This window comes from Falco biarmicus, chromosome 11 (genome assembly GCF_023638135.1).
Source record: "Falco biarmicus isolate bFalBia1 chromosome 11, bFalBia1.pri, whole genome shotgun sequence".
Classification (NCBI taxonomy): domain Eukaryota; kingdom Metazoa; phylum Chordata; class Aves; order Falconiformes; family Falconidae; genus Falco; species Falco biarmicus.
The window spans coordinates 5,556,895-5,580,607 of record NC_079298.1 but is presented as its reverse complement, the minus strand read 5'-3'; positions in this window follow the sequence as shown (position 1 = coordinate 5,580,607).

The window sequence follows — 23,713 nt, the reverse complement described above, 5'->3', positions numbered from 1 at the left end:
AGTGTCACAGGCTAGGACTGGAAGAGAAGGGGATTTTTAAGTGAGAGAAAAGGGAGAACTGCAGCTAAAGAAGACAGAAAGGAGGTCCAGACACTCAGAAGCGAGCAGAGCATGCATGCATGTTCATGTGGGCTTCAGAAGCAATCACACACTTTTGCCACAGTGTGCACTGCACAAATGGGTTGTGGTCTCTTAAGTTTGTACTTCTTTTGTTGCAGAAGATGGAATCATGCAATTGGAGACTCTCGCTCTTCAGGCATATGACAGAGACAAATTAAAGTGACCAGAATAGCCCTAAATCAGGCTTTTTCTAACTTTGGCATACTTGGATTGGCACCATAGCACTTCCTTCAAGTAATTTTTGGATGCATTCATCTAGCCCTGTAAAGTGAGCTCAGTGCTTCTCTGAGCTTAGAACACCACAGAGCCTCAACTCAGCAGAGCCCACAGCAAATAAGCATGGTGGGAGGAACAGGGTTTAGGCAGGAGAAAGTACCAAACAGTTTGCTGAGACACTGACATTCAAAGGCTTTGCAAAAACTGGGAGAAACTAAAAGAGTTTTGATATGAGAGGGTCACACAACAGCTCCCCATTTGCACCCTGGATCAGTACATTGGACTCAGCTGCACCACACCCCATCTCTTAGGTTTGTCTCTAATATTCCAGCTAGAAATATCTGACTAGTGAGTTTAGTGAGCCAGCACTGAGAAAAACTTGCCACAGGACATTTTGTTCTTGAAGGCTTCAGCCTCAGACCTGGGAGGCCATTTGCCTAACACGTGTAGGTACGTTTGTGTCATCCACCACAAGACTCAGAGACGTGCTACTTCTGGACATGGCAGATAACATAGGAGAGTTCTTGCACACTGGGGGGACCTCTCTGCCCCCCAAAGCCAGTGGTCATGAAGGAACATGTCTGGGTGCACACTACAGCTTCACAAGAAAGATCTCTGTGTTTCCCTTTGTGATATGGCCCAGCATGGCTTTTACAGTACTATAAGGGTGCTTTTATGAGATTCACCCCTTGCAATGTGGAAGGTTTTTATTAGAAACACGCCTTCCTCCCTGTCATTTATGATAAATAATGTTTATTGATGTTCACTTCCTTCAGTGAAATAAAGTGTCAAACAGCACGTTGGTATTTGCCAATTTTCTTTTCACATTTCATGTTATGTGCTTTTTATGTTACATGCCTGATTAAAAATTTAAACATTGTCACCGTCAGTGCTAAAATACGTTGCCAGAGCATCTCTAATTATGCTTCCTTGTCTGCTCTGAGCGGGGACTGACATTTCTGGGTCAAGATCTGGTTGTTGATATGCAGCACAGGAAGTATCCAATAGCCACTTGCTGAAAAATAGCTCCTTCTCTCTCACACAATTATGGTACACAATGCAGAGCAGGTACCCAGGGGAGACTGCTCATGCCATGGTAATTCCTGACTCAAGAGGCATTATCCACTTTCTGCACATCATTTTGGTTTTCAGTTGATTAACCCAAAATAAAAACAGAGCCAACAAAGTGCTAGAGAACAAACCCCTCTTGCGAAACTGTGCTGCTGGCAGGGAGGTGGGCAGGGGTCCCAGCTTGCTCCCAGCACTGCCCTCGCTGAAGCAGTAGCTTCAGCTTTGTCCTTTCAGGAAGGCAATGACCTGAGCTTCATCTCAGGTGCAAACTTTGTTCATGCCCCGGGCATGCTGGCTATGTGCTAAAGCTCCCTGCAGGAGGAGGTGCTGGGGGTACCCATTTTAGACAGGCCTTGGGAAGCGTTACCCCCTTTCGGAGGAGGCCTTGCTGTTTGTACACGGTGCAGGGGTGAGCACAGTTCCTTCAGCCGATCTTTCCACTTATTTTTTCAAGAGAAAGTGAAAATATGAAATCATCTTCAGGTTTTTCTTCTTCTGTAGACATATCCAGACAGACTGGCTTCCACTTGGTTAGCAAACATTTCGGAACAGGCTTTTCAGCAAGCGCTTCTTAAGCACACCACGTGTGTTTGCTTTTATATTTTTGACAGTTTGGTTTTGAAGCACATTTTCTGACATATGCAGGAACCCAGGCTGGTCTGCAAAACATCCACCCGAGTATGCTAAGCTGTGGAGCGGGGCATCTAACAATACAAGTGACCTCCAGGAGGAGCCTTTGTACATATAAAAATGCCAACAGTGATATATACCGTTGGAAATATGGCTATTAAAAAAACCTTACAATATTTGCTACATTTGTTTGCAGTGGTAGCACACAAAATATAGTTAAAACCAGCCAAGTTTTTCAAAAGAATCAATATTCAGAAAATTCAGCTGTTCTCCTTGGGAGCTGATGGTTGATGAACAGTTATGAAATCCAGCCATAATTTATTGTGAATGTTCAAATTAGTTAAAAGGTGGTATTATATATGGCTCAATGTTTCATCAGTACTTTAAAGAGTGTCCTTATTTGACCCATTAAACACACACTGCATGAAGACTGATATGTTTCAAGATATTGTAAAAATCCTTCCCTGTTGTTGCCAGGGTTTTCTTGCATTGTTATTTGCTTTCAGAAAGTATTACCATTTTCCATTTGGAAAAAAGAAGAGAATAAGAAAAATCTGAAATGAGGCTCCAAATTTAAAAGCATACATTGAAATTCTAGAGTCTTTATTCATCTTCCCATCATTTTCTGAAAACATTAAATTATTTTTATATATCATTTTACATATAACATCCTAAATTTGTGACCACAAGCTATGTGGTCCTGACTAGCACAGAAGCATTAAATATCTGTTTAGGTAACCTTTTCCTTTTAAATATGTTACACTATCATATGTAACATTTCTAGTGTACATAACACCAACTTGCCAAAGTACCTGTTGGATTTCTGGACTTCAGTGATGAATCCATCTCTTACAAAAGAAAATGCAATGTGCTGCTGTATTTGGGTGGTTGTACAGTTTATTTAAATTTTTAACCAAACTTCACATATTGTCCAGTAAGTGATCTAGTCAGCTAAAGAGATCTGTTCCTGTCACTCACTTCCAATTACTATTCAATTTGCCTGATTTTGCTGGAACCAGGATTTGGTCTTTCATTAGTGGTATCCTGTCTGATTAATGCCATGTATTAAACCATGCTCTGGACACTGATCACTGACATATCTGAAAATAAGGCTTACATTCAGGGTTAAGATTGTAAAAAGTTATCAAGACCAACCACCTGGGCTTTTGCATTTGATTCATTGTTGATAGTGTGCTTTACCAAAAGAGCGAGGTGTTTTTGCCATTTCATAACCGAGGTGTAAAAAGGACAGTAGAATAAGGAAGACTCACTAGCGAGAAGTGTCTGTGCAGGACCACACATTTCAGAGCTTTTGCAGAAGATCAAGCTGGATCTCCAGAAGAGTCACAAATTGTCTCTGTGCAGACCTGAGTATGGTCCTGACGCCCCGCAAAGCTGAATGGTTATCGTTCCTGGGGACATGAGAGGCAGATTGCAGAAAATGGGGAACAGGCAGTCTTGCAGCCTTGTTCCCCTGACAAAACCACTGCAGTGACAAACGAAAACTGCAGGGCCAGCAGTGGTATTTTTTGAAAAAGAAACCATTGTTTTTAGTGGTTCAGTTCAATATAAAAAATCAGCGTAAACACAGAAATCCAATGTACCAAGTGCTTCAGCAGCAGCTCCTACAAGAAGCGTAACACGTTTCGTCACATGGTCAGCTGCAGGAGCTGGGCACTGGCTGTCTCTGTGGCATCAGGCTCAAAGCACTGGTGGAAATCATGTCCAAGACCCCAAGATCCAGCTTTGAACTCAGAAACCTGTTATCGCTAATGATAGGAGCCATTTTACAATAGCTGTAATAAACATTTGTTCAAACAAAAAGAGAAGTGAGATTAGAAAACATGCAATATGTCCCAGCATTAATGGAAAACCTATTTGTGCCATCTATTTTGGAAAAATTATTGAAGAACAGTTCATCCATGTGAAAATATTAGCACTGTAATTCTGTCAAGGTCAGTGAGACCTAGAGATTTGCTGAGAAATCACCTTCATTTCACCAGGTAAATAAAGAACTCGTTTTTCAAAGAAGCCTATTGAAGAAGGCACTCCATAGCAACAGTTAAATTATGAATACAGCACATATGTTCCATATCATATCATTTACAGCACACTTTAGCATAGACATAATGCTTAGTAACAAACTACAATACCATTCACAAAATGCATTTAAATAGCATAATTTAGTTCATTAAATTCAGTCATTTACAGTAAATCAAAATTATCACAGGAATTGAAGAGAGTACACAGTTGTTTGTTTGAATAGTTAAGCTAGGGAAGTCAATTCCTTTTTGAAGGTCAAGGACACAGTTGTTTCCATTTTCTGTTGTAAAAAAGATACAGCCTGTGTCATAAGAAAATTTAGTATCATCTGAATGTGATCAAGTCCTTTCCCCCTGCTTGTTCTGTATTATATAACTGGCACGCCTAAAATATATCTAAGTCAAGAAAACGTTTTACGTATAATGTTATCAAATTAGACTTCTTTCTCTTTTACAGACTGAATGGATGTGATTCTGGGTTTTTGAAAGGATTTAGTCTTGCAAATCTGCAGCCTATTACTTGGAAGCAAAGATGTATGTTTTCCCCTAGTCCAGTCATCAATTGCTTGGCCTGTGGAAATATTATTATAAAAGAAAAGTGGATTTTTTGGAGCCTAAGAAATGCATTCTGGCTTTTGCCATTGGATGTGCAGCGTGTGTCTGTGTGTGTATGTGTGTGTGGTGCTGGCACGATCAGTACAGAAATGACTTTGCAGCACAGACCAGCTGCACAGGGAGCTCAGGATGAATCACCAAATCCCTTTGGGAAACTCCTGAGGTTTAAAACGTCCTACGTTTTCTTGGGTGTCAAAGGGGGGAAGGCAACAGGGCAGGGCATGGTGCATCCATGCAGTCCTGCTCATAGGAAGGGAGACCAGCCCTGCCACACTGCACCACCCAGAAGCCCAAAATCCTCCCAGGGCCACCCAGGCCAGGCAACTCTGCTTATTTGGCAGTGATGAGGGATATAGCCCCTTCCTAACAGCTCTGCTGCAGGGATGGAGGTGAGGGCAGGACCAGGAATTTGGTCTCTGTGGAATATAAAGTTAGGGGGAACTGCAAGGATCTCTCAGTCTCTTCTCATATCACAGGCACAGACAACCCTGCCTTCATTCTTGTTTAAACTCCAGCACCACTTTCAGAGAAATGAACAATCCTGATTTTAAAATGGCCAACAAAAATACCCCAGGCCACTGGGCCTCTTGTTGAATTGTTCCACACACTTAAAAAAATGCACTGTTTTTCACTCTGAATTTGCCTAGCCTGAGTCTACCGTATTGATTGATATAGACTAAAAAGACCATGACAAAAGTTCTGTTGTCCTTGTAGAAACTTCTGGGTTATCAAGTCTTCCTAACCTGCTCTGGGTTGAGCTCAGTAGAGGCCTTTACCCAAGAGCATGTTTTCTTTCCTTTTAAACAATTCCTACCATCAGGATCACTTTCAGGAAGCAAGAGCCTTCTGCTAGGTCTTCTCTCCCTTGAAAAATTTTGGATGGAGGGTGAAACACCAACTCTTTTCTGGCCACCTGGAGGGGAAAATGAATGAATAAGTTATGATTTCCCACCAACAGACTATCCAAGCACCTGAAAGTTCTAATTAATTAAGCCTCAGCCTCATATCATCCCGGTGAAAGAGGGAAGGGTTTGGGTTGTTTAGGGTTTTTTTATGATAGCACAGTGCAGTGTGTAACTATATGAGTTTAGCCTTAATTGAGCTTATTTGGGTATTGATGGCAGCATAGCTGCAGCAGCACAGAGGATGGCTACATTTTCCCCTTCTCTGCTTCTTTGCTCAGCCTGCACTGTCCCCCTGCCACAAGCAGGGTCTAGCCTGGCCAGGACCCAGATGGGCGCTGACCAGTGATGGTGCAGGAAGAGCAAACACCCATATCCCTGCTCCCACTCTCCTGCTCTGCCCCGGCAGATGTGCACTAGCTGCCATACATAGGAATGTCTGGCTACAGGCAGGTCCATTTTGGAGTCCCGAGGAGCACATATTGCCCTGCTTGCCAGCACCACATGGGCTACACAAACCAGATCCAGGTTACACGTGCCAGTAATTCAGTCCTGATATGTCTCCTTTTCTCAAGGCTACGCAAACATCAACTAAACTGTTTGCAAGGGGTCAAATGAGGCATCTCAAATAGGAGGCTGAGAAAGTGTTTGATTTCTTTGTCCAGGTGAGCAGATAGCACCAATCCCACATGTCTTGCAGAACTGCCCTCCTCTGAACAGGGCTCCACAGGAGGTCTGGGAATTGGGCAGTAGCAGCCTTTCAGCACAACAGCTATCTTGGAGGCAGTAACAGTGTAAACTGCCCCAAAGTGTTTGCTTGGAGCACTCCCTATCCCAACTAGCATCGAGCACCATGGGAGTCCCTCAGAGCAGTCCCTGATCTGTGTGGAAGACACAAGCAGCACAGCAACCATCACTTGGCAGCTGAGGGCTGACCCTGCTTCAATGGAGCTCTGCAAAACACCCCGGGGAGAGACTGGGAATAACTAGGCAAGCAGCCAGCCATGTACAGGGAGGGACAATTAGGGCTCAAACAGAAATGAATTATGCTAGAGAGAGCAAATTGCTTGTTGACACTGGTGCAAAACAAAGAGGGAGAAGGAGAAAATGTTCTTAAGGCAAATAACCTTCTCCATCTTGCTGGGCACAGAGGGAGAAGCCATGAGCAGGCACAAAGGACACAGATGGCAGCTCAGATCCTTTGTAACATACATTGCCATCACAGCTGTCCTGGGACTGTGAGGGAACGGACCTGTTACAGATTACCCTGGGCACTGAAGAAGCACCAAGAGGGCTCACCAGAGTTAGAGTGCCAAAGTTTTCAAAGAACAGTGTTGCAGGAATGTGTTTGGGTACAGCTCGATTCTCCTTCTCTTGACAGAGTCCCAGAGAACTGTGAGGATCAGCCTTGCAGGGCTGGTGCCCAGGGAGCAGGGTACTGGGTGCCGGCAGCTGCAGCAGATACCCAGGAGGGATGGACTGTGGAGTCACCAAGGCTCTTTCCCAACTTTTTAGCTTTTCAGTCAACATCTGCAAGAGCAGACTGCTAACGGTTTCCTACAGGTTGGGAAACTAAGCTTCAGACATCTGCAAATCAACTTGGTGGAGACTGGGAAGGAAATCAAACTAGTGCGGAAGATTGTGGAGTTGTTGGTTCCTGTAATGACCATCACCAGAGAAACCCACAACAGAGCAGAGCTCACCTGGGAAGGTGCAAGACTTCTTCACATGCACAAAAACCATGCATACAACAGCAGACTCCCAGCTAGGAACAAGCACATACAAAAGGAGTTTCCAATATTTCCCGCTTCTGCCTGTAGAAGAAGACAGTTGAGTGCCCTAACTCAATCCTACATTAGTCAGTGCCCACTGGGACTGTGTGTGTGACCATGTCCTGTGCACAAACTGGGCCAATGGACACAAAGTGGCCTGTTTTACAGCATCAATAGCTTGGATTACTGTGCACATCTCATTTGGATGCCAAAAATGAATTTTAACTGCAGCCTGCACTGCAGGGAGCAGGGCTGAGTTATGAGGACCTGTAATGGGATGCTTGAAATGTAAACACCCATGTATCCACTTGGACACAGATACCAGACATCAAAGTCACTAAGAAAGACAGACGCATTCCCTGGTTTACATTGCTTACCTTCTTCAGGCAAGCATGGGATATAGAACAAAAGCGTTAACCTGGGACTAGTGTTAGCACTGCTTTTTTACTGCAAGAAAAGTTGGGTTGATTGTGACTTCCTTTTCCTGCTCTGGATTATTTCCTGTACAGCAGTTTTCTGAAATAGGTTTAAAACATATCACCAAAAAGGCAATATCTTTACTCATTTTATAGATCTGGAAACTGAGGCACAAGGAATAAAAACAGTTACTTGTTCCTGGAGAGCTGCAGCCCAGGGAAACTCCAGCACCTAGGCTTCCAGTCTTCTGCTAACTGGTCTGGAAATTGCACAAAATCATTAACTCATCCTTGAAAATATTTCATGATAGATTGTAACTATTCAGTCTGTCATCTCCAGAGCCTGCCTCTCTCAGGAATTATAACTATGTACCTGAGGGCTGCCACTACAGAATAGCAGAGGGATACATCACATCTGCTGCCCGGCAATCCTTAATGTGGCTGGGTTTGATTGCTGCTGGGTCTTATTGGTACTAGTACTTCTATTGTTCTTACTTTAACGCTATACTGTTAATTTGGCACCAAAACTGCATTTAAAACTTCATAGTGGGACTGGAAAGGAATGATCTCAGGCAGAAAATTCCAGCCTCACTTTGAGGTAATTATAAATCTTTCCTCTCCTATGCAGACAATATATTAAGGCTGCTGTTTTGGCCCAGAATTTCATCTTTAATTTCCACTTTTCTTCTTTATATGGGCTTCCACCAGTCTTTGAAGGAGGGGGGTCATAGCTGAGCACTGACAAAGGGCCTTATTCAGAAACCAGCAGCAGCCCCATTTACGACTTCCCCCAGCACCCCGGAAGCAACTATGCCATGACAGGAGAAACTTGCACATTAGACAAACTCCAGATTTCCCCTGCAGCGACCATTTCCTGATAACACCACATCTGCACTTCCAGGCACCATGCTGCCTCTGATGTGGACTTGCACGCTCCTCTTGTCAAGCTTGGAGACCTTAGGCAGAAGCTATCTCAAGCCATCTGCCAGCACTGTGCTGGCTAAGGTGCTATTATTTATTAAAAAGGCTTTGCTTCATTCCAGAAAAGTGTCTCAAATAAAGTTAAAGGACTCTGAGCCAAGCACACCAGTTATTTCTTGGTCTATATCATTCGCTCGACTGGGATGTTGAACTCAGCTTGGGAGCCGAAAAAAAGAACAGATTGCTTGTGCCCTGCGCGTGGGATTATTACACCCCAGCAGCTGGGGAGGCCTTGAGAGCAAGGAACAGCTGGTGAGTGCCCTTGCCCCTATAATCCTGCCCCTACAGCCTCCTATACAGCCCCTGTCAGGGCCCCCACTCTCAGGGGCAGCCCAGCTCACCCTGCCTGCAAGTCTCATCTTCCCTTCTGGCAGGCACTGGGAAAGACCATCATGGCCAAGTGATCCAGTGTGTGTTTGCAAAGTAGACGACAATTTGGCATGTTACATGGGGCCAAAGGAGTTTCAGTCCAGCCAGCACAAGGGCAGTTTTCAACAGAGTCCCCAAGGGAAGCCAAATCCCTCTGTGCAGAGGGGAGGCACCAGTGACAGTGAAACACTTATTAGCATCCCAGTCTAAGTGCACAGCATTCCTTTCTGTTCTTCTGAAGCTTCCTCCCAGTGCCTGGAGTTGGCTGGGGTTTGTTAGGTAGCCACCAGCGTGGGGGAGTCCACCCAACCTCAGCACCCAATGCAGAGATCAACAGCAGCGTGACCAGATTGAGAATGGGTCTTCTCATCTAAGTGAGGCCACCCAAAACATAGCCTGCAGCAGTCATCACTACTGTCCCAGTGGGTGCTCTAGGGTGGAGTATGTACAGTTTAGATCTTTGAGCAACAGCTGAAGCTTCCCACATCCCTACAGTGAGAGGAGACCTCATCCATATGGTGATTCAAGACACCAAAGTCAGGCTTCAGCTTTTCATTTCTCTCTGGCAGTGTTTCCCTTTCTCTCCATTGAGCAGAGAGAAACCCCAGAGCAGTTGGAGAGAGGAGCCAGGCAAGGGAAAGTGAGGATCAAGAACAATGTAGGCAAGGCACATGGCCACCCACGGCAGTGTCCCCACCAAAACACGGGGACAAGGTGGCCACATGTGGCACGAGCCATCTTGCAGGCCATGTGGCACAGGCAGCCTTGCATGAGCGGGGCAGGCAGGCTGGCAGCAAAGCTCTCTGCTCTCAGCCTGTGACAAATCAGCACCCAAACAAATGTTTCATGTGGCAATAAACCTGTTGAAGGAATAAATTAGCTGTACAGCAAGGTTATGCTTTGGGAATGTCTCCACTATGGCAAAAGTATCCACTGTACCTAGTGATTAGGTTTATATTACAATGTGGCTTTTAAGGCTCACTGTGCTGAATAAAAATTTAGGCAATTAGTGATCTTATTTCTTAGGAAGAACTGCTTGCTATCGTATATTAATACAGCTTTTGCTCAATTAAAATTGTTCACAGTCAGCAAAAACAATTTCTGCACTGTAATGAAATAATGAAATAATTATATGCAAGGGAGGACTTCTGATCTTTTTAATTATTCTATTCTTCATTTTTAAAAGGGCTATTTGAAAACGCACTCTTATAATTGATTGCTATAAATCAGTCAGAAGCATTCTAAGGATCATAAATATTCTAACTTTTAAAAGACAAAGAAATGCTAAATATTCAATGAAATCCTTCAATATTCAGAAAATTTAATCTAGGGTAAAAGGATAGACTGCTCTTTTGAAAATAAAAAGTAAATTTGTTGTCCTGTGAAAAATGAAATATCTTGAATGTCAGTAACAGAAATGGAATTAACAAGAGATCTTTTTATTGTTTTTTAAGGTCATTAGGCTGTGAATTCTATAATTATGGAAATTGTCAGTCCAGTTCTGTGGAGTGTTTGCTCCCATCCATAAGGTATTGGAATGTTCAATCAGTCTCTCTCGTGGGAAAGTTAGGTCATAACTGTAAGTGTACCAGCAAAATTGAATTAAGCAAAGAGATTTCATTAGTATTTATAGCCAGAAGGCATCTGTAAAAGTACAGGGCAAAGAAGTTATGTGGAAGTCAAAGGAGAAAAAAAAATGGGTTTCTGGTGACAAAGGCGAATCTGAAAGAGATATAAGTGTATAATGAATAAGAGCTATTGAGCGCTGCTCCAAAGAGGGAGTTGCAAAGATGTCAAATATTGATTTTCTTGTGTATGCCTTTGGACTACATATGTAATTGTTTGGATTTGCTGTCTTCATGATACAACAATATTTGTTGTTGAAGGTTAAAAAGCAGAGTGTGAAACAACCCAAAAAGTCTGAAACGTGTTGGAGAATTGTAATAATTCTACAAGGAAGATTGCATGAGCAGAAGTCTGTACTTTCTAGCAAATAAACATTTTTATGACAATCGAAAGCATTCGTCTATTGAAAGCATTGCTCCTGGTACTGCAGAAACACATTGTATGCAGGGCCATTGAACCATATTGCATTTATTGATTGAAAATACACAATTTGCTTCTAATGAGTTTCTCCAACTTTTTATACTGTGAAAATATTCTGTGATCAAGTATATACATGCAAAGTACTGTATATGCTTTTGTTTGTGCTCTTTGTGTGTGTACACTGATAGATAAATACAATCCTCATTTGTGAGTTATTTATATGGGAATGACAGTGCCTCTCTGGGTCTCAGTGCAGAACTGAGAATGCGTTTCCTGATGCTGATTAATGTCTTAATGAAATAAATCTCTTGAAATATTTTCATTCCGTAGAAACAAGTACACAAATCACCTTAAAAATTATGCTCATCTTTAATAGTTACATAATGCTGACATAGGCTGACATGGTAGTTCTTGATATTTCTGCACAAAAGGGATTTGTGACTCTTTGGAGAAACATATCACATGTGACATTTTCCACATGTAATCATTAACACTGGCATGCACAGCAATCAAATCTTTACTGACACTGGTGAGAACTTTGTCCCTGACTCCAGCAGGATGTGGACTTCAATTAGAGAGTCTCCTGGAGATCTTGGAGAGCTAAAAGCTAAATTTGCCCCTGGACAGTTGGAGACAACCCAGCTGTCAGAGCCCACCTAGATTATTCAGTCTCTTTTTAGGTGGTCAAGCTAGGGGATGGGGTCTTCATTTTCGGAAGTGCTGGACTCAGCGGAACTGACCGAGTCTGACAATCAGGTCGCAAGCAAAAAAGTCCCAGGGGGAAGAGGAGTTTGGAAAAAGCCCAAACCCCAGCTGTGAACAAGAACAAGATGGGATCAAACTCCCAGTGAACACTGGCCCCACTAAAGCCAGTGTCGGAACTCCTATCGCTCTCTGCAGGGCTGCAAGTTCACCCACCACCTGTACAAACTGGGAAGGTGTAAAATCCTTGGGGAGCCCAGGGAAAGGTGCAGTTCTCCTTAATTTGTCCGAACTTCGAGATCTCGCAGGGATGAAAAGCACAGTCCTTACCTTTTCCTAATCCAGGGTGCAACTTGCTGGCTACTTCCTTGCTTTTGTCTTGTTAAGGGTATGAAAGCACGTCACCTTTCATCCAGGTCATTGCTGCAGAGCAGTCCATAGTAACAAGCAATGCTGCATGCCAAAAGTGTGGTGGAATCAGTAATTCAACTTCCAAACCCTCCTGTGTGGTAAGTAACTATTATTATTCCCACTCAAAAGAGAAAAACGGAAATGTTTCACCCTGACTCTTCTTTCATCTGGAGTGGTTTTACTTTGCCTTTCACATGGTGTAACTCTATTTACTCTGCTACACATGACCATCAGTGAAATGGGATTACAGCACAGGGAGATGAAGGGAATTACCCGAGGCCATATGATAGGAAAACCAAGCATTAGAAGTCAATGACTCTGATATCCAAATCTATACAAACCTCTCTAGGCTATGCTATAGTATTTTTTCCCTAAATTCAGCAAATAGTTCCTTAAGAACTCATCTTTTAAATATCCATTGCCTCCCTAGAATAAGGCTATTCACAAATGAAACGTACATTTGCTAATCTTAAGTAAAAATACTTTGTAATAAGGTATGTTCAACACCAGCTTCCATGAAAATAACAGTTTGCAAACTTGCTAAACTGGGAAATGGCTTGATTCTGCAAACCCCTCCGAGAGTGCACAGCAGGGCAGTGCTGACCCTTCCCCAGCCCCCAAACCTTGCTGACTGCTCTGCCAAGTAGCAAAGGGGCTGAAAGTTTTTGGAGCCCTGCTGTCAGAGTACAATGTTGCCTAAGCAAGCATTAAGAGATTATGGTAATAATAGGTATGCTTACTCCAAATAAAAGGTTTCATTAATCAAGCCATACTGAGATAAACCTGTCAGTGGACAGAGGAAACTAGAAATCAAATGCTGTGAAAGTTCTGACAGATTGTTAAATAGAAACCCTTTAAAACTGAATTTAATTTACTGTGATATTACAGATATTTATGCATCAATAGGCAAGTGCAGATTGAGTTCGGAGGTCAGCTCTGGTGCTTGAAAAATAAACGCGCAGAATGAAACAAAAGGTGACAGTTACCTTTGCCAGAAATTACAGTTTATTAAACTAAATATGAAGATCTGATCTGATTTGCGTTAAACAGAAAGGCACGGGGCTGGGGCATAATTTGCTGCAGTAGATTGTTTTACAAACAATTATAGAAATTACTGCCCCTTTTTTTAAAGTTGCATCTATAAACTTTAGCAGAAGAAACTGGGAACAAATATTGCACCATAGGAGCACAGTAAGGTACCAAGAGGCAGCAAGCACAGAGACTGTTCAGTGAGATTGTTCACTAATTATGCCATTAAAGCACTGCTCTCTCATCGGGCAGTGTGTGTTTGACTTCTATACCTACCATTTATTTATTTAATTTATCCTTCTGAATTTTTTTAAACCTCTCCATTTTCAGATTCATAGCTTCTTCAGAATCAGGATGTTCCTCTTCCTACCTCTTCCTCCTCCTTAGTTTCATGAATTTAGGCAAGTAATGTGGGAGAAAGGTAAATTTAAGGAGAGATTTCTCTCCAGGTAATTCTGCCAGCAAGTTGCACAAAGTTGTTTGCAAAGGGAAGTCCCACTCACCTGGGCAAGAACTGCAGCTCAGCCTGTTTCACATCATTCTTTGAAGGAATAAGACCCCAGAGACCATTTGCTGAAGTGTCATGGGCAGATAGAAAATAAAACATTGTTCCTGTTTCAAGGGATTATCTAGTCTGTTACAGACAGGCATAAATCTTTTTGTCATTGATAGGATGGCTCCATATCTAACATTAACGTTTGACTTAAACATAATGGTTACGTTGCATAGCATGTTTTTCTTTCAAGGGGAAAATTTGGACCTAATTATGAACCCGCTAAGCCAACAACAAAGCTCTTACTGACTCCACCAAGCACAGAAAGAAGTCCTTGAATACAAGCAGTCCTAAGTGAAAATAAGTATGTCAGTGCTATATGATATGAACATATTTATCTGCCAAACTTACATGAGATCATATCTAAATACATGACTTGAAAACACATAAGTATATTACATTTCACACACATAAGAAACATGTAAAACATGCAGGACATGTTAGCTAAAGCTATGCTAGACACATGTCCTTCCCAGAACCACAGCCCAGAAAAACTTTACCAGCTCAAGGACCCTCTATTCATGCAGATAACTACTGCAATGGAAGCAACCACATGAGTAAAGTTGTTCAGGGTCTGGTGCAACTTTCTGAGAAAATGTCCTTTTTTTGCACACATAAGGCTTGCAGGCCTGGGCCATTAGATAGTGGTTAATAGAAGCCAAACTGGCAGGATACTGTGACAAAGTCTCAGCCGTGAGCCTTCTCCGGTCATCGTCTCTCCATGAGCAGCATGCATTACCACAAACCATCCCTACAGGACCCTTCCAGCCGCCACTGAGGTTACTCAGGACCTGCATTAGCAGTGGCTTCAATACAGGATTGACCATTGCTCCAGGTCAAGGTTCACTAAGAAATGAAAATAAAATGTTAAAATCTATCAGGAGAAAGCAAGGAAGGAAGGTATTTCATGTATATGAAAATAAAAATTTACCTTACAAATTCTAACAAGACAACTTAGAAAATTAAACTCTAGTTCAGCTTTAGAATACTTTTAATTTGAAGCACATATTTAAGTCCCATTAATTTACACAGTTTAAATGCTATGTCAAGTAAATATGGAAACACAGACTATAGGACTGGAAAAATATTCAGGAAGTTCATCCCTTTGCTTGGAGGAAGACCATGACAGATCTAACAAAGCCAGACCTGTAACTGCTGGCTGTTGGGTAGATAGAAGTTAGTTATACTCCAGAAACAAATCAAATGCGTAAGAGAGGAGTCATGTCCTCACCTGTCTATTCCGTGCATGCTTTAGCCTTTCTGAAACAGGAAAAACCAGGATCTGACCTGTTGTCCTGTGAGTCCTAACCCTGTCCCAAGAAAAGTACAATTAGTTTAAATGCTCATTCCCAGGCTACAGATAAATAAACACAGAGGCAGGACTCCATGGGTGTAGGGGCCTCACAACTGTAGTCACCTTTGAATAACTGCAGTCATTTCCCATTTCTGAGCAGTTCAGCGAAAGGCTGGAGTGGGTAGAGCCTGTGCTCGGGTATCAGTGAGTAACCTCCAAACCCAGAGCCACAAAGGACTAAGAGCTTATTGGAAGCAAATCCAGAAGTCCTTTTCCATCACCGCAGCACAATTACCTGCGCTCTGGGGGGCCGATGCTCTTAGGGTGAAAACCCTGAGCAATGATCACTTCTGGATTTTGAGGAGGAAAGCCACCTACCTGCTTATTTGGAGCAGGGCAGAGAGTAAAAGCAGTGGATAAGGGAGACTTGGAAGAGCCTGCATAGGGGTGAGGGTGCAATCCCATGAGGACAGACCTGAGTGCTGGGCTGTAACTGCAGTTGTTCCCTGTGAACCCCAGTATCTCCCCTTGCAGCACTGGGGAACAATAATGCTTTCGCAGAGTTAAATGAGTTGCACAAGTTAAATTCATTCATTTCTGTTCAGTGTTTTGAGATCACTGCCTTGAAAGCTCTATCTCAGCACAAATGTCTTCTTATTATGAATGAACGTTAACTCTGCATGGGTGCTAAGAGGTGTAACAAGCAGTAATGAGGTAAAATTAACAAATGGCCTATGTAGACCAACTAAGAGGAGAAGTGTCTCATAGGCAGTGGAATGTTTCCCCAAGGGAAGTAGGGAAAAACCCTATAAATCAGAAAGTTTTAAATAAACCCAAGGAAACAGAAGGATCCCTCTTACACCTGTGCTGCGTGAGTCCTCAGAGTAAATGATCAACAAGTATCACACAGAGCCATTTTCACCAGTAAATCTTACAAACAGCAGTAAAAAAACCTGAGTAAAATGGATCCACAATGTCTGTGAGTCTCCAAGTGAAGCCAAAAGCCACCAAAGTGATTCCTGCCCACGACCAAGGGATGGCACAGGGGGTTGCTCCCCACATCAGCCACCCCACCAGTGGGACAGCAGCCCTTGCATATCTCCATGACCCCCTGCAGGCCCTGTGAAACCTTCCCACCCTCCCACACCAGCAGCAGGCAGCTACAGCTGCAATAAACCCCGCAGCAACCCCGAGACAGGAGTGAGCCCAGTCCTGGGCAGGATTAGGTCTTTTATCCCCAAGTCATCCTCCCTGCCATGCAGACCATGCTCGTTCATAGCAGAGAACTGTGACAGGCCTCCACGTTTTATTTATTTAGATGAGTTTACAAAGCAATTAAGACATTTTGGCAAATGCTGAGGTGTAGATTTCCTCCCTTATGATAGATCATTCCTGGCTTTTTTTTCCCTGTCCTTCTGGACAGATAAATGTTTCATGGTCCCACAGACATATTTTCTCTCTGCCCAGTTGCTTAGAATCTATTTAAACATGCCTGTTGAACTCCTCTATCATGTAATATTTTAACAAGAGCCCCTAAATAAGCTTTATTTACAGACTGTAAATACTGTCTGATGAGCTCAATACACTGTTTCATCACTGCCTTAGCTGGAATTCCTCTTGGAAACCTTTCTTACCTGGGCAAAAGCAGGAAATCCAACAAAAAATAGAATGTTGATGTGGTTTAAGGAATAAATACTGATTCTTCACATCCTCCCCTTTCAATTGGAAATACCACCCTTTAATGATTTTAGTCAAAATTAAAACCCTCTCTAGTTTTATCCGTTCTGTCCTAGACATGAGCAAAGTTGCCAACGTCTGCTCTAGTCATACAAGTGCTGGAAATGCTCATCCAGGCTCTGCACTGCCTGTGATCCCCCACAGAAGCTTCTGGAATCAGTAGGGTTTTACAACATGCCCTGGAAGGCACTAGAATACCTTAATAAAAAGTTTAATAAAGATTCCTCTAATAAGGTGAAGGATCTAAACTGAATTCAAAGAAGTACCCTAATGGTCAAACTGACAAAGAAGCTTTGTGGGGAATGGCAGAAAGCAGCTCTGCTGGAAATGGTCTGTGTTGCCCCAAAAAAATAAAAAATAAATATATTTTGGTCCAAAAAAATTTACTGGGGGGGGGGGGGGGGGCGGGGGGGGGAATAGCAGTCATTTTTCTTTCTGAAGCCACCAATTTTGTTTCCAAGAAGTTTGCAGAGGTCACCCACTTTTCATAGAAAAATTCTGATAACTCACTTCTGTATTTAGAAGGTGGAGGTGGAAAATGTTGGACTGGCGCAGACATATGGCAAGTCAGGACAGCCCTTCAGTGACTCCCCTTGCTCTGCCACTAAGCCAGGACTTGGAGGGCTTTAGCAATGCTTATTTTCTGTACAGAAGAAAAAGCAGATAGGCCCCTAAAATGTGTTACAGCACTCACCAGATAAGGAGCTACCTGGTTTAGCAGGTGAAGAGGTGCTTGGGGAGTTTTTGATAGAGAGATTATGGACCTGATTGCATTAATACCTAGCATGGGTTTTAACCTGCATTTTGGGTAAAATTCACTGTTCTGCAGAAGGCCCATAAAAGGCCTGTGCACCACTTACGCTCCACCAAGGCACCATTTGGATGGTGTACACAGAGCTGTGGTGATGCATAGGCCCTGTGCCGGCCGCCTCCGTCAGGAGGGGTTTCATCCGTTATGTATCAATAATATTCCATGTGTTGGGGAAAAATATTAGCAGGGTAATTTTATTAACAACAGTAATAATTCACCGCTTGTCTTTCCGTGCTTAATAAAGGGAATCAAGGGTGTTATACACAAGCCAAAGGAATGGCTTGCAAAACTATCCTGGAAAAAACAAACAAATGAAGCCCTGGGAAGCATGAGAGCACGTGGAGAGGGAGCTGGCTCCCACCGACGTCCTGGCTGTGCTGATTAATAAAAATAAATCCTGAATCAGCTCGTAGTGTTCCTTGGCCACTCATGACATGCGAAATCTCATGGGAGTGTCTCTGTGTTAAGTATGCATTAGCTTCATGCTGGGCAGAGGACTGGGCCACCCCATGAAGGGCACCCAGCAATGCTGCTTTTGGCAAAGGGATTTCCTCACATCCCAGGAAATCCTCTTAGCTTCTTCTCAGCCATTTGCATCTCACTGGCAAGGGGAATAACTGAGAAAAAAACTGCTGTGCCTTCCTCACACCTTCTGCCTATCTGCAAAGTCAGTATAAAAACACACAGAGGCCGCAGTTTGAAACGAGCTTCCACCGCTGCTTTCTTGCAGACCCTCGTTTTGAGTTGTGTCCCTTCTTTTTGGGTTGCATCCCTGCTTTTTGAGACATGTCCTTGTGTTTGCTACCAAACTGGCATCACTTGCACCACCCCTTTGGGCCATGTGTGAGGGAAAAATATTTTTCCATGAAGGGAAAATATTGTGTCATGGAGATTTACGCCCCTTCCTCAGACAAATAAAGGCATTTTCATATAAAATGCATCTTCCCTCCCAAGCCCTATCAGCCTCCCCTCTCCCCTCCATCCATGGAGAAATCCCCAGGTTTTGAAGGAGCAACGATGGCCTGAGCACATCCCTTCCCTGACCAGCCATTCCCCAGAGAGCGAGCCAGAGGGTGACAACATCGAACCCTGGCATCGCTGCTGCCCACAGAGCCCAGCCGGGGGCTGCCACGTGCCCCACCACCCCAGGAGCTGGGCCAGGGTCACCCCTCCTCACCCATCCCTTCCCTCAATAAAGTCAAATAAAGCAAATCCAAAGGATTTTTTGAGACTTGCTTCTGCTTTTTCTTCCTGTGTATTTATTATGCTTCGCAGTACAGGAGGCTCCTCCAGGGACAGGGACTTGACAGGGTGTTTAGAGGATGAGTTTTAGCCATTTTGTTGGAGATGGACAGGGACATGAGCAGGGCCTTCCAGGAACCAACACTGCTGGACGCCCGGGGCTGCGTGGGACTGCGGAGCGGGCACGGGGTGCTCGCAGGCACAAACTGGGGACATATAACCATTTCTTTAGGGCGGGGATTTGCAAAATGAAAATCTGAAGAATAAACAAATTTTTGACTGAACAACTGCCAGCTGTTTTGTGGTGGGGTTTTATTTCCTCAAATCAGACCTCAGCTAACTTCTCAGCTGTCTTACACAAAAGGCAGCAGAGTTTCTCTGCTTATACAGCCCAATTTGCCCAATAATAATTTTGTATTTTAACTTACTTGATTAATTTTGCTCTCACCTTGCTTTGTAAAGCACCCGAATATCTAAGCTGTACTGGGCTCCATTCATGATGATTTTGGTTTTATTTTGAGTCCCAAGAGGATACAGTATGGGGACACCTGAGCGCTGCTGCCTGCTTTTGCCGGGTCCCTGGGATGTTCCTGCCTGTGCCCAATACCGGGATTTCCCCCTGCAAGCCCAGCAGAGCCAGTACCTGCAGGTCCCTTCCACCAGCACCCATCCACCACACAGCTCAGCACCCACCCACCACACAGCTCAGCTCCCAGGAGATGGGAAGGCAAGGAGGAGGGAAATGGCCAGCACAAATACACACCTACAAAAAAATGAACACTGAATTCAAGACGATGCATGTTTTTACATAAACCTCGCATTTGGCTGGTGTTTAGATCCTGCCAGCAAGGAAGGAGCAGAGAGAAGCTCGGTGTGACACCCGTGGGAGGACAGGCACAGTGCGGGGCTGCACGGCTCCCCTGCCCCGATGGCGGGGGGCTGCCCGGGGGCAGCATGTACATGCACATATATACATGCATAAAGAAACCCCATCCCTCTGGGGGGATGTGAGCGGTGTGTGCCTCCATCCGCCCGCCCGCGGTACCCCAGGGCCGGGACCGTGGGGCAGCCCCGGCGCCCCTTCCCGGTTAAGGAGCGGGGGGAAGGGAGCGGGGGTGTCTCCCCAAGGGAAAAAGGCTGCAGAACATGGAAAATCTGCGCCTCGGTGAAACCGGACTTGCACAGGACTCAGCGGGAAAGGCAGCGCCTAAAGCGCGCAGACAGCGCGGGGTGCCGCGGCCCGCTCCGCCCCTGCGTGCTGCTCCGCCGGGGAGGGCGCAGGCTCCGCGGGGCGCAGCCTCGCCCCTGCGGCTGCCCCGATGGCGGGGGGGGGGGGGTCCCAAAGTTGTCTTCCCCTGCGCGGCCGCGCACCCCGCACGGGGGAAAGTCCCGCGGGCGCGGAGCGCAGGCCGCCCCCAGCTTGGGTTTCCCTAAAGGCGAACTGGGGCTAAGTAATGAATCGATCTAAAATTAACCGGAGGAATGGAAATGCTCTAAAAATAAGCCAGCAGCTGCCGTGGTCGCAGCCCCCCGCTCCCGTGGGGAAGGGGGAGCGGGGCCGGCCGGAGGAGGGGGCTCGCCACGGCGCGGGCAGAGCCGGGCGGGCTGCGCGGGGCTGCGCGGAGCGGCCGACTGCGGGAGGTCGGGGTGCGGCGCCCTGAGGGCGGCCGTGAGTTACGGGGCTGCGCGGCGGCTGGCGGGGCGCTCGCCGCGGCTCTCCGCAGGTGCGGTGACGGAGAGCGGGGCTGCCGGCGGGGCGGGGACGGCTCCGCACCCCAGCGCGGACGGAGCCCCCCAAAACTTCTCGGCCTGCCTGCTGCCTCCTGCTCCCAAACCGGCATATTTTTTTAATTATTATTATTTTGAATTTATATTTTAATTTCTTTTCTTTTCTTTTTGCACGGAAGCACCGCAAGCGTTTCGGGAAGCGGCGGCTCGCCTCCCCCGGCATCCCCGGCCCGGCGCGGGAGCGGGGGGGCGGCTCCGGGGGCTGCGGAGCGTGTGCGGGAGCCACCGCCGCGCTCCCGCGGGGCAGCGCCGGGCAAGGAGCCGGCCCCGGCCCGCTGCGAGCCCCCACCGCGCACACACACACTCGCACACACCTCCTCCTCTTTTCTCCTTTTTGATCCATGCAGCGATCCTATATTCTCCCGGCTTGTCTCTTTTATTCTTTTGTACTCAGGCGTGTTGTCCTGGCCAGCAGTGTGAACGGGGGCTTTGTAAAACGGGACAGATAAAAATGAGCAACATCATATTGTTTGACAGAATGATCCAAAATGATAAAGTGCCTTCTCTGGAGGGGGTGAAAATGGTGAATTCCTAAAAAACAAGAGCGTCGCTTCTCTCCTCTGCCTCCCTGCGCTGCTCGCAGTAGCCTAAAGGGATCTGCCGCTTGCACCAGCCCGGATCACGTCCAGCCACTCTTTTCAATGGGAAGTCCTCTTTTTTAAAAGCCTTCATTTATTTATTTTTAAATAAATAAAGAAGGGGGGGGAGCAGCTTCGGCTCGGGACCCCCCGTTCTCCTCGCGGCGAATGAAAAGCACAATTTTCGAGAGAAAGGCTCGTTTTGATTAAATCTGACATGCTGCTGATAACTCCATGCTAATGTGAAATAATTAACATAATAGCCATAATTAAAAGCACGCTAACAATGCCATAAATTTATCACACAATTTTACTAGCTTTCTGCCCCTAACTGCTCTCTCATCGTTAATTAAACGTGTTGCCTTTTACAGAATGGATGTTTATACATTTCCAATACAAATAAATCCGAAACCGTTTTGGAAACATGACCAATTTCGTTTTACACTGAAGTCTGCCGGTTTACAGGCTATTTATTACAATTGAAAAAATATATAAAGAAAAAGAAAAGAAAAAAAGAAACCAAACACGCGCAAATAGAGGCAAGAAAAGAAAAGAAAAGAAAAGAAAAGAAAAGAAAAGAAAAGAAAAGAAAAGAAAAGAAAAGAAAAGAAAAGAAAAGAAAAGAAAAGAAAAGAAAAGAAAAGAAAAGAAAAGAAAAGAAAAGAAAAGAGCCAGATATATTTGAAAATCTGCATCTTTAGAGACAAGCCCGGCCTGGGCGGGTCCAGGCCCGGGACCGGCGGTGCGGTGTGACAGCTCAGCTCTCGCTCCCGGTGGCAGCCACAGTCCCGGTCCAGCCCCGGCCGGGGGAATGCTTGTGTCGTGTGTGTGTGTGTGTGTGTGTGTGTGTGTGTGTGTGTCCCCACCTTAGATGTGTTTATTTTACCGGGATTTCTCACCCGCAGCCCCTCTCCTGCGAACCCCTTTACCCCCGCACGTTTATAACGAACCACAATGCTGGTTTAATCCAGGTCAGGTCAACGATTTATATAACTCATTAGTGAAAGTAATAGGCTTAAGGAGATGAAAGGGGACACCTTTGGTTTCTCCTTCCTTTAAAACGATTACAGAAGCAGAAATTGCCCCAGCGCTGCCTTTCCTCCTCGATCCCCCACCCCCCACCCCCGAGGCTCAGCCTCCGGATTTATTTTTAACTCGCTTCGCAGCCACGATCTTGCTTTGCCATATTAGAATCAAATTGAGTTGTAATTAATTTCTCCCTTTCTATCATAACTTATTCCATCCTCCCTTTCCCCGGTGCTTGCCGTGTCTCTATTTGACTCCGTATCGATCCGGACGATACAGTTTGTTTTTCTCCTGTTGCTAAATGTATCTGTCTATATGGGCGCCCACTTTCTATTTCTGGTGGTGTCATTATTGTGGGTTTCCACCTCCGCATAGGCTGCATTAATTATTTCATTGCTTTGCAGGGCGCAGCCCCCGCTGTTGCTCCCGCTCAGCCCTTGAACTTCGGTGGGCTCGGGGGCTCCCGGGATATTCCGGGCAAAGTTTCCTGATTTTTAGAAATATCTTTCCTCCCTCCCCAATCCGCCCAGACGGGCTCCTAAATACTTTTTAGCCGGGTGGGCGCTTAAATAGTTCCTTAAACTTCTCTACCTGAAGCCGTGGGAGCCGCAGCAGCGCCCGCGGCCGGCGGAGGGGCGCGGAGGGGCGCGGAGCGGGGCCGGGCCGCTCAGCCGGCAGCCGTGATTGAACACGGGATTAGCACAATAGAGCCCTAATCGAGGGGAAACGTTTCTTTTCACGCTAAGCACCGTAATTAATGGTATGAATCAATTAATTTGACTTTTATTGTGTCGAAGAAAAGCGCAACAAATGAAACGGGGTTGCGGAGTTGGGCTTTTTTTCCTCCCTTTTCCCTGGGAGAGTCTTTGCGGGGGGGGGGGGGGCAGCGCGAGTGTGCGTGAGTGTGCATGGAGGTATGCGGGGGGGTGTACCTACGTGTGAGCGGGCGGTACGCGGGTGCGGAGGCCAGGGTGACGGCCCGCGGAAATCCGCCGGGAAACGCTTAAAAACGGAGCGGGGCGGAGGGGGGCAGGGGACGGACCCCGCGGTCGCGCAGGGAGGGAAGGAGCCGGCCCCGCGCATCCTCCGCGCAGTCCCTTCCGCGGGGCCGGGCCCGTCCCGCCCAGAGGCTCCGCGGCCGGAGCGGCCCATCGGGGCCGGGTGGAGGGTCTCGGGGAGGCCGGGGCGCCCACATTTCCGGTGGGCCTGGGCGGGGGGGGCGGCTATTTGCCTTTCCTAAAGCAAGGCCGCTCGTGGGAAATCGTTTTCTCCTGGGGTATTTTTCTAATTTAATTGTATTTACCGAAATCCGACAACACGTGCGAGAAATACAACAGCGAGGGGATCGGCGGGACGAATTCA